Source organism: Hevea brasiliensis, chromosome 15, assembly GCF_030052815.1.
Source record: "Hevea brasiliensis isolate MT/VB/25A 57/8 chromosome 15, ASM3005281v1, whole genome shotgun sequence".
NCBI classification, from domain to species: Eukaryota; Viridiplantae; Streptophyta; class Magnoliopsida; order Malpighiales; family Euphorbiaceae; genus Hevea; species Hevea brasiliensis.
The window spans coordinates 31,478,489-31,486,967 of NC_079507.1; the positions used below are offsets into that span (position 1 = coordinate 31,478,489).

Sequence of the window (8,479 nt, forward strand, 5' to 3'; positions counted from 1 at the left end):
TTCTTCTTCTTCTTCTTCTCTAAAGAAAAGCCTAAGTTTCTTTTTCTTCTTCATTTCTTCCAATTGATTCAAGATATATTAGAAGTGTTTACTCTTAAATTAAAATTAGAGAAAATGTTTCTCTAATTACCCAAAGGAAAAACCTAAGAAAACCCATATCCTCCCTTTGTGTTTGCTTGGCCGAAGCAAAGAGAGTGCACTGAGGAATGATTTGGTTGTTGAGATCACAAGGTTCATGTAGACGGACTAAAGAGCCTACACTTGGAGGTCTTACTTCCAAAGGATGGAATTTAATTTTGTGCCTCATCGGATAAGAAATCCCCAAACTTAGTTTAAGAATTTTCTCTTTTACTTTGTTTCCTAATGCCAAAATGGCTAGAAGATCAATTGGGGTCATTATAGTTGTGACTATTTGATAATAATATATATTTGATGCTTAATAGGTTAAGTTTGAATTGCATGTGATGCATGTAACCTATGTAGTTTTAATTTTTAAAATTTCCTATTTCACTTGCCCTCTCACTTCCGCACCTTCAAAGAAATGTTTTGGTTCTTCAAGGAATTTCACAGTAGCCTCTGTTCATAGTCATGCAAGCATGCACCCTGCTATTAGATTATCATTACTGTTTTCCTCACCAAATGCAGGTTCCTAAGTCTAGAGCTTTAATAAATAAGTTTTTATTCTTTAAAAGAAAAAAAAAACTCATAATAGAATTGAGAAGCAAGTTTTAAAATTAAACTTCAACTTGATGCAAAGTGTGCATATAAAATATAATACCTTAATCCATTATTTCACACAAAAACACCCTCAGACCCTTATTACAGAGTCTTAATAGTCCAAAAACAAATAAGAGGGTATTTCAGCATTATCGTTCATAAAGTAGACATAGAGTAGTAACTTATTTTTCTGTTATGGGATAGGATGAATAACAACTTTCCTAGTAGCTCTATTAGTTTGACTATGAGAAAATGCCTCCAAAATTTTGGAAAATGGGAATGGACCTTTTGGATCCATCACTGGCTTGACCTGCCTAGCCTCCAAGTAAAGGTTCAGTTTGTACAAGACTGAGCCATTAGAAGTGACCCCAAATATTAATGCTGGAGGAGTTATGCTCCTATTATTGCCACAACTTTTCCACATTTTTTCACTGCCTTGAGTGCTCTGTCAAATTGGCCTTTTTTTTGGTCAAAACAAAATGAGTCATTATTATTATTATTATTAAAAAATAACGTGAATTATAGATATAATTATCTGAAAGTGCATCAAGTAGACCAATACTAATATCAGGATCGCAACTATTGAAAAATCAATACATTCAGAAGTTTGAAAAAAGAATTGCAAAACCAGAAATAAATTCAGAATCGTGCCAACTGTATCATATACCACATCAAACTTCTCTGTGAGGTCTTTAAAATGTTCCTTGGTATAATCTATAGCTAAATCCACTCCCAAACTTTTCAGTAGTTCTAGCTTTCCAGTGCTAGAGGTGGTAGCTACTTTAGATGCACCAAACACATGCTTTGCTATCTGCCTCAAACCAAAAGAAAATTTAAAGAAACAACCATGGAAAAAGGAAAAAAAACAAAGGAATTGTGCTTGACATGAAAAATATCTGGAAAGTATATAACTGAATTACAATGGTTCCAACTCCACCTGCACCTCCTAAAACAAGAAGAGATTTACCAGCAGAGAAGCCAGCTTTTTCAAGGCCTTCATAGGCAGTCACAATCACCAGGGGTAGGCTAGCAGCTTCAGCAAAACTCAAATTTTTGGGCTTAGGACCCAGTAGTTTCTGTTCAACAGCAGTGTACTCAGCAAAGGAGCCATATTGTTTTGGGTGGTCCAAAGCATTCTCATTAATATCTCCATATGCTTCATCTCCTACCTTTAAATTCTTCACTTGGCTTCCCACTTTCACTACCACACCAGTAACATCATACCCTGGAATAGTCTACAGAAGCGAAAGCAATAAAGAAAGATATAAAATAGAAGGAAAGAGTGGACAAAAACATAAAAGATGGAAATTGTGGAAAGATGATTTGTTACAGATAAAGAAAAGTAGGTGGATTTGAACATCCCAAGCATCCTTTTAGAATAAATTGGATTAAGGGCTACAGCAACAACTTTGATTAGCACCTGATCTTCTTTCACTTCAGGGACTACAACATCTGGGTTAATTTTTAATACACTGGCAGTATTCCCCTATTCACCATAAACCCAAGCCTTCATTTTAGAAGGAACGGAAGAATTTGAAGCTATCTCCATGGGAGTGGGCAATGTAGGCTCTTTTGGGTACCGGCAAGTGCTCAAATCTTATTTGCTCTTGCACAGCATGAGACTTTATGTAATACTCTACATCCATATATACAGAGAGAGTGCGGAGGTCATTTTGAGTTATTATCAAGTTTGGAACTTCAAATTACATAACGACAAAAAATTTAGCTCAAGTTTATCGTCTTTTTTTGCGTTTAATTTAAGCACTTCAATTTCACGCAAGTGACGTATATAAGCAGATATTGAAAATGGTATCTGTAAGTATCCTAATCAGTTGCTAGTATTAGTAGGCACTTAATCCAATAGTTAACATCTGCTAAATTTTAAGATTAGCATTAAAGCAAAGTTGCCACCAACCAGTGATGGCTTTGGTAAATTGGTAATTCCATTTCAGAGCATAATCACTCCTCCCTCACTATTACATCATATGGTGAGCATTTTCTTATATTTAAAAGAAGTTTAAAAACTAGTTTAAATTTTTGTCCATTTTTATTTTTCCATAATTTTTGAAAAAATTTCGGTTCTTCAAAAATCTGTAAAAACACTTCTAATAATTCTTTTTCATCAAACTCACTACTACTTTAACACAACTCAACATCATTTTTCAAACTTTAAAATTCAAATCAATAATTCACAACTCAATTGTCATAAAAAATAGTATTCAATAATTCCATTCATGTTTCATTATTGTAAATTCACTTTACATTAATCAACCAAACTTTACATTAACAAATCCAAAATACTATTTTTACAAACTCTATACAATTGCTCATGACCAGTTATTACATGTACATACATTTACATACATCAAAATAAATATTACAAATAGGGTATAAAATATACCCGACAGAACTTCAGGGAAGGTGGCTCTTCAATCCTCAGCAGCTCACGCTGCTGCTCCTCTAGTCTCTATATCTGCGATAGCAATAATAGCCATCGCTGAGTACTATGACTCAGTGGTGCACAACATACTAAAATAACCTTTATGCATAATTTAAATCATACTTATTCAAAAACTAAACCGAATATGAGCAATAAATACAAAATATAATTTATAAGCTTTTAATCCAAACAATTTCATTTCGAAAGTCTCAAACAAATTTCATAAAAACACACAGTTATATCATGCTATTTGAAACAATAATCATCTCAATAGCCAGAGGCTTATGAGAAATCACATCACAAGGCTAGCTAGCTCAAATATATGGATATCCATTCAATTTCTTCTTCTAATAGCACACACTTCAACACTTCAGCCAGAGAAGGAATCAAAATTCGAAACTATTTCTTCCCACTAGTCATGCTAGTGAGGTGTTCAAATATATGGTCATGACATTGTGGTTTCAAAACTATCTTAACAATTTACTAAACATTTATTACCATTTCAAACACATACAAGTGAACTTTCAATAATTTAAGTTAAAAGCATAATACACATTTTGCAATATAAGTAATTCATTTCATGCACTTTGTAAGTGAATTTTAAAGAATATTGATGTTGTGCACAAACCTTAAGCGAGTCGCCTCTTAGCCTTGACTCGATGCTTCAGGTTCTTTCTCGGTATTCTTTTCAACTGAAACACACAGTTTCACAGTGTTTCAGTATCACAATTTATCATAAGTCCAAAAATGAATTCAAATCTACTTATACCAAGTTTTAATATGCTAAGCTTGACGTTCTTTAAAATTTGTATTTTGGGGTTACTATTCATGACACTGTTCAAGTCAATTTGTTGACTTTCTAATGCTTAATAGGTATGGGAATTCTAATTTTACCCACATACTACATTTTGGTTACCTAATTTGTTGGTTTTGATTCTTTTCTCAAATCTTAAGTCTTTTAGGCACAAATTTCAAATTTTCAGTTTTGGTGTCCTATTTTGTACTATTTTATTGGTCATGTTGCTATTAGAATTTGGCTAAGTTTTCTTCATAGAAGTTGTTCCTTATTGTCTTAAATTTACTTTCCTTTTTGAATAACTCCATTTGGAGTTTTGTAACCCAAGTTATAGCCATTTGAACATGGCTGGCCGAATTTGGTTTTACCCAGAATTTGCCCAAAATTCTGGGTTTTGGCAATTTTTGTGGTTGACTGTAGGTGGATTTTCAAATAGGTTATCGTCAAAATTTGGGTTTGTTTTCTTCATAAAAATTGTAGGCTATATCTCAGCTTTCTACTGGTAAAATATCAGGTCATTTGAACCTTTCTAGACCAAGTTATGCTCAAATGAGCAAACACTATTTATTTGGTCATTTTTATACAGGTCAATTTGCCTAATCCAGATTTGGCCATTTTGTTCACTAAGTTATGGTCACTTTCTAGGCATGATTCCCAAATAAAAAATGTGTCATTTTGTGTCTAGTTTCACTCCCAATTGGTCTCACACAAATTGGGTTGGTAAATTTTTAGTTTTGGTCCCTGAAAGAGACCTAGGTCAAGCTGCCTGCAGATTAACCATAACTAACCCAAATTTAAACTTGGTTCCAACACTTCATACACACCTCAAATGGCCACACTTGACCATTCCTCAACTTAAATAAGGTTAACTATATCATTTGGCTAATTCTCAAATTTTTCTCCCCAAACCCTTGGTACCAAGAACCCTAATTCATAAAATTTAAATCTAATGCATTCTAAACATCTATCCATAGTTTACATACATAATTCAACCTAAGCAACTATTCAAATGTATCAAATTCACTCATTTCAATCCCTAACTAAGGCTGGCCAAAATTCATGTTTGGTCCCTCAACCATGTTTTCTTTTGATTTTAAAGTTGAAATCTAAGTTAATTTAACTCATAACATTTATTTTAAACATAATGTCAATTTAATTCCTTATCTCAACTTTGGAGTTCACTCCACCTAGTTCTTCTCTCTTCCTTCTTTCTTTCTTCTTCAATCTCCTTCGTAAGTTGAGGTAACAAGCTTTTATGAAGTATTTATGGGAAATATTAAGGTTAAATGAGGGATTTCAAGCTTGAGTGCAAGCTTCCATGGTGGGTTGGTAATTGAGAGAGAGAGAGAGTTGGGCGGCCAAATGAAGAAGATGAAATGGTTTTATTTTTTTTTATTTTCTTGTTTTATACATAATTATCTTAAGTTTTACTTAGTCAAAAATAAAATTAAATGCAATTATTTTTATGATCATGCTTAGGTCACCACATGATGTCACTAATGCAATTTCTTTTCCTTTTTCTTTTTTTTTTTCCATTTTCTTTAATTTAATTCTTGATTCCAAAATTTTTTTTTCTTCGATTTTATTAGACAGTTAGGTTAGGAGTCATCTCTAGGGGTAAATTGACCAAATTGCCCCTCGCTGGTTTAATCCAGTTTGCAAGTAATTCAATATTTCTTTCGGATCTCTGACCTAATTATTTGACCTACTTAACAATTCTTTTTTGTGATTTTCTCTTTTCCACTATGTTTGTAATAGTTCTAAGGACCGCGGCGTCACATTTTATAGTTCAAAATTAGAGTTTAAATCGACCTCGCAGTCCTTCCCGAGAAGGTTACCCATTACTGTGACTCTCAGCTCATTTAACTTCTTGTGTTCTATTTTTCTTATTTATACTTAACTATTTGAAAATTACTAATTATTTGTTTTCAGGGCTTATCTAGTTATCTTAGATGTGGTTCTAATCCACTTAATTATCCGGACCGACACCGATCACTGAAACAGTGAAATATACCAGGCTATACAAATAGGGGTGTTACAATTCTCCCCCCCCCTTAAAATAAATTTCGTCTCAAAATTTTACCTAGTATCAATTTCTGAACAGCCATGGGTGCTGTCTACTCATATCCTCCTCTCGTTCCCAAGTAGCTTCTTAGCCCGAATGATGGTTCCATAGCACTTTCACTAACGGTATCTGCTGGTTCCGTAGCTGCTTCACCTCATAAGTCAGAATCTCTATGGGTTCTTCCTTATCTGTGAGGTTTGGATTCACTTCAATTTCTTCCACTGGTAGTATATGAGATGGGTTAGATATATACCTCCTTAACATAGACACATGGAAGACGTTATATATCTTCTCTAACTCTGGAGGTAGTGTTAAACGATATGCCAAAGGACCCACTCTTTCCAGAACCTCATATGGCCCAATGAAACGAGGACTCAGTTTCCCTTTTCTGCTGAATCTCATAATTCTCTTCCAAGGGGAAACCTTGAGGAATACTTTCTCACCCACGACATATTCAATATCTCTTCTCTTCAGATCAATATAGGACTTCTGACAGTCTAATGCAGTCTTAAGTCGATCTCTGATTAATATGATTTTCTCTTCAGTTTGTTGAACAATTTATAGCCCAATAAACTTTCTTTCACCTACCTCATCCCAACACAGGGGAGTTCTGCACTTTCTGCCATACAAAGCTTCATATGGAGGCATCCCAATGCTTGATTGGTAGTTATTGTTGTAAGCAAACTCAATCAAAGGCAAGTGTATATTCTAACTACCCTCAAATTCAATCACACAATCCTATAGCATGTCCTCTAAGATTTGAATTATTCTCTTAGACTGGCCATCTGTCTATGGGTGGAATGCCATACTGAAGTTCAATCTAGTTCCTAGGGCTTTTTGAATACTACCCCAGAATCTAGAAGTGAACCTAGGATCTCTGTCAGATACGATGGATACTGGCACTCCATGCAGTCTTACTATCTCATCAATGTATAACTTGGCCAATCTTTCTAAACTGTAGTTCATCCGGATTGGCAAAAAATGAGCAGACTTGGTCAGTCTGTCAACAATGACCCATACTGCATCATGACTTTTCTGTGTCCTCAAAAGTCCCATCACAAAATCCATAGTTATTCTCTCCCATTTCCATTCCAGTACTGGTAGTGGATGTAACAAATCAGCTGGTACTTGATGCTCTGCCTTCACTTGCTGACAAGTTAGGCATTTGGAAACAAATTCTGCCACATCTCTTTTCATACCCATCCACCAGTAATGCTCCTTTAGCCCTCTATACATTTTTGTGCCACCAGGGTGCATAGCAAAAGGAGACTCATGTACTTCCTTCAAAATGATCTGTTTCAAGTCAACGTCATTAGGAATGCACATTATGCCTTAATGAAGCAGTAGACCGTCATCTCTTATTGAGAATTCAGGTTTCTTGCCCTGTCGGACTTCTTCTAACAGCTTTTGATATTTTTTATCATTCTGAGCAGCCAATCTGATCTGATCAATTAACACTGGCTGTACATGCCATGCAACTGTTGTTTGCCCCTCATCATTAATCTCTAAGTTGGCATGCAATACTCTCAACTCATGTACCATAGACAAAGGAGTAACCCGTAGACTTGCCACAGTCTTGCGACTTAAGGCGTCAGCCACCACATTAGCTTTCCCTGGCTGATAGTCTATCAGACAATCATAGTCTTTTATCAACTCTAACCATCTCCCCTGTCTCAAATTCAACTCTTTCTGAGTGCCCAAATACTTCAAACTCTTATGATTTGTGTAGATGTAACACTTTTTCCCATACAAATAGTGTCTCCAGATCTTAAGAGCAAACACAATAGCTGCAAGCTCCAAGTCATGTGTCGAATAATCCCTCTCATGCAGTTTCAGCTGGAGTGATACATAGGCAATGACATTCCGATCTTGCATTAGTACACAACCTAACCCATTATGAGAAGCATCACTATATACTGTGTATTCTTTACTTGGGGTAGGTAAAGTTGGGATTAGAGCCTAAGTCAAACACCTCTTCAATTCATCAAAACTCTATTGACATTTATCCTTCCATTGAAATTTCACATCTTTTCGAAGTAGCTTAGTCAATGGAGATGCCAGCATGGAGAACCCTTTCACAAATCGATGGTAGTATCCAGCTAAACCCAAAAAACTGCGAATCTCTATGATATTTCTGGGTGGTCTCCAATTAAGGACAGATTCTATCTTACTTTGATCTACCTTGATGCCCTCTACCGATACTATGTGCCCCAAGAAGGATATTTCCTTCAACCAAAATTCACACTTTGACAATTTTGTGTATAGCTGTTTCTCTCTCAAAGTCTGCAGCGCAATCCGCAGATGTCTATCATGCTCTTCTGCACTCCTTGAATAAACCAATATATCATCTATGAATGCCACAACAAACTGGTCAAGGTATGGTCTGAAGATAGTGTTCATCAGATCCATAAAAGCAGCCGGAGCATTAGTTAACCCGAATAGCATGACCAAGAACTCATAA

At 35.2% G+C, this 8,479-nt stretch overlaps 1 pseudogene; it reads right to left on the reverse strand.

Moving 5' to 3' along the window:
- Window positions 1-844: 844 nt before the first annotated feature.
- Window positions 845-2,422, reverse strand: LOC110658121 (2-methylene-furan-3-one reductase-like; annotated as a pseudogene).
- Window positions 2,423-8,479: the final 6,057 nt, after the last annotated feature.